Here is a 3,570-nt window from a genome sequence, read left to right as displayed (position 1 = left end):
TTTTGCAATGAACTTTATAGTTCAACTACATATAGGCAACATGTTATATATGAAAAAATTACTAACTGAACTATAGGTATTAAATACTGAAAAAAATTAACAGTTTATCATGTTTCCCTGAAAATAAGACCTACTGAAAAATAAGCCCTAGCAGGATTTCTATGCATTTGTTAAATATAAGCCCTACCCTGATAATAAGACCTAGTGATGGGCGTGGCTATGCAGATATGCACGCCCTGCATTTGGACACGGAGCAGTAAGGAAGACTGGAATACTTTCTCCATGCTGTTCGCACTTGCGCGGGTGCTCATGTGGTAACTGCAGTTACAGGCATCCTATTGAGCATGTGCAAATGGCTAGGGGAAAGGGGGTCATGCATCGTTAGCGCCAGCCCCACCAACAAGGTCAGCTCCCCCTGGCAGGTTCCAGAAGAAGATGACCTAACTGTATTTGAATAAATGTAAATTGTTGTAGTATACTTAATAAAAATAAGCCCTAGTGTTTCTTCTTGAGAAAAAATAAATATAAGACAATGTCTTATTTTTGGGGAAACATGGTATTATAATTTATTTTATTTAACAATCTAGGAAGTTTGCAGCCATCAGCAGTTCCAGTACAATTTCAGGTGCAATTGGGAATTCAGGAATCTCTGTGGAGCTGTTAGTGTAGCGAACCTTGTTGGTAAGATACATGCACACTTTTGACAGCACATATGAAGGGATCTCTCTAAAATTGACCTCATTGGTTTCATTCTTAGCAAACTGACCTGGGCCACTCAACATGGCTTTTATTGTTCCTGCTGTTAGTGTAGGTTCTCTTTTTACAATAAATTCATGACCATCAGAAGATATCAACTTGACATACATGGGATCAGGGCCTTCACAGCCACCATAGGTTTTCTCCTCTCCATCCATAATGTTCTCAGTAAATTCTACGTTGCTTCCCTGGGAACTTTAGTAATTTCTCGCCAGCTTCACAGCCACCGCAGTGGGGTCCTGGCGTATCGCCACAGCCCCTACTCCAGGGCCGCCCCCACTTGATATTTTAAAGACTTCAAGTTCTTATTTTGTTTTTGCCACTGCTGGACTAGAATCAGAACAAGCACCAGCCTTATCCTAGAGTTTTTGTGATTATAATTTCCAGAGCAGTGGTTCTCACAGTGTGTGACTCCCACAGTGGTGATGGAATTTAACAATCACTTGGCCTTCCAAAGTCTGGCTTTGGACAGGCACTTCATGTCAAGGAATCACAGCTAATACATTAAGTAACTGTTTGGCCCCTGCATACCATCCATAGGTACTATCAGTTTCCCATCTTCACTGAAACAAAGTCATCAGCGTGTTTGATCCTGCTCACCTCATTTCACAACCCCCAGATTCCCACATTAGGGCATCTAGTCCCTGTGTCCACTCCTAGTACCAAGCAGAGTATTAATGGGCAGTGAATCAGCAAAACAGAAACAATTCTAGGTGTTTCAGAGGCAATTTAATGTAGGCACTTGTTTACAAAATCATTGATAGAGTAGAAAAGATGAAGATACCCTAGAGAGGGAAATGGTTTCTGCATGAAGATCAAGATGTGGTAGTTGGTTGTGTTGGAGCCCAAGAGCTTGTTGGTGCAGTGCCTGTAGCTGTTAGAACAACACCAGTGCCATTGAGCAGGACCAGGGCCTCCATCCTGATTCCAGACACCAGCCGCTATCACTGCAGCTGCTGACACCTCTTCAAGATGCCCTTGCTCTGCCCTTCCTGTCTCTGGCCAGTGCTACTCATGGGTGGAGGCTTAAGGGAAGTCAGGTGGCACAGCACCTGGGAAATGCAGTTTTTCAGGTTTCACCACTTGGTGCCGCAGAAGAGAACAAAGGACAGGCACTGCACTCTTTCTCTGAAAGCCATTGGAAGATGCGCTTCTTGAAAATAAGAGAGAAAACCAAGAAACAGATGAACTTGGAAGTAGGAGGCAGAGGATTCAACACAAGAGGAGGCCCTGGGAATGATCAGGAAGGCGGAAAAGATGAGAAGAGAAACCAAGGGTGATGTTTCTGAATGTGCTGAGAGGAGACTTAGTGTTCTGTCACTTTGGGGGAAAATTAATGGTGAATATATGGGGAAAAAACCCAAAGCAATAAAAACCAAGGTTCTGGAGAAACAAACGTTCTGAATGGAAGGATGCATAATCATCCTACGCTATATGGCTCAGTGTAATAACAGCCATAATGACTGAAGGTTCGGTGTCTGACTTAATAAAAATGTGATAGTACAAAGTTTAAAGGGAAGAGAAAAGCTATATGTAAGGATAAGGGGAAAGGTGAAGAGAGCTAAATTTTCATCTTTTATATTAAAAAGTCAATAGATAGATAATATTTAAAACTAAAAAATAAAAAATGTCAACATAAAGAAGTTATATAGATATGTAGAAAAATCTCAGGAAAAGAAAGTTAAATAGTTGAAAAATTTCTCTGAGGAATTGGTAGATGTGGATAGGACAAGGAAATTTTGTCTTCCTTATAAGCTTTATAGTATTTAGCTTTTAAAAATGTATTTACTACAGGGGCTGGGCGTGGTGGCTCACGTCTGTAATCCTATCACTCTGGGAGGCCAAGGCGGGTAGATTACCTGAGCTCACAGGTTTGAGACCAGCCTGAGGCAGAGTGAGACCCCCTCTCTGAGAATACCAGGTGTTGTGGTGGGCACCTGTAGTCTCAGCTACTTGGGAGGCTGAGGCAAGAGAATAGCTTTGAGTCCAAGCATTTGAGGTTGCTGTGAGCTGTGACACCACAGCACTCTACCAAGGTTGACTAAGTGACTCTGTCTCAAAAAATATATATTCACAATTTTACTTTGATAAAATATTAACATCATTTTAAAATCTACAAATGTTGAGATATTTTTTCCAGACTGAAAAATTACCATCTATGATTTATATTGCCACCAACGCTCCAGGTGACCTCTTCTGAAGCTCTATTGTTGTAATCACACGTTTGTACTTATCCAGTCTCAACACAGAAGGACTTGTGATTATTCAAGTTGTATTTCTAATTCTTTCATTTGAGGTTCCCTTCAGGTCTAAATAATCAATACATTTTAAAATTTCCTCACCTAGGATACTGCAAGGCCTATTTAAATTTCCTTATAGACATTCTGAATGACTCAATATTGTGCTGGGTGTTTTATTTCTTTAAGAAAAAAGACTCTGTCTCCCAAATTTTATTGCTTGTCAGATCTTTTCTGTTCTGTTTCACTGGCCCACAGTTCCCCTGTGTATTCTGGTTTGATATTATTGTGGGAAAAGAAGTCAAATTAAAGAACACAAATATGGCAAAAAAAAAAAAAATTCCAGCAAACAAATGGCCATTGTTCTAGGAATGTTGAGAATAGAGGGAGCTGGAAGAGGTTGGCAGGATCAGGTCCCATAGGAGTATTCTTACACTGAGGACAACAAACTCCACTGGCGTGATCTCCAGGGTAAGGAAGGTTGGACAGCACAGGCTTTGTGACGAGTGAAGAAACCTCTGTTTACAACCACAGCGTTACCAAAGCAAGGCCACGGCATGAGAAATGGTCTCTCTTC

General features: G+C 41.0%; 1 pseudogene; it reads right to left on the bottom strand.

The window, feature by feature from the left end:
* Nucleotides 1-575: 575 nt before the first annotated feature.
* On the bottom strand, nucleotides 576-975 carry LOC100950616 (annotated as a pseudogene).
* Between the last annotated feature and the right edge of the window lie 2,595 nt (nucleotides 976-3,570).

The sequence above is a fragment of the Otolemur garnettii genome, unplaced genomic scaffold (genome assembly GCF_000181295.1).
Source record: "Otolemur garnettii isolate 467f Iridium unplaced genomic scaffold, OtoGar3 scaffold00056, whole genome shotgun sequence".
Taxonomy (NCBI): domain Eukaryota; kingdom Metazoa; phylum Chordata; class Mammalia; order Primates; family Galagidae; genus Otolemur; species Otolemur garnettii.
This window is presented reverse-complemented; position numbering and strand designations above follow the sequence as displayed.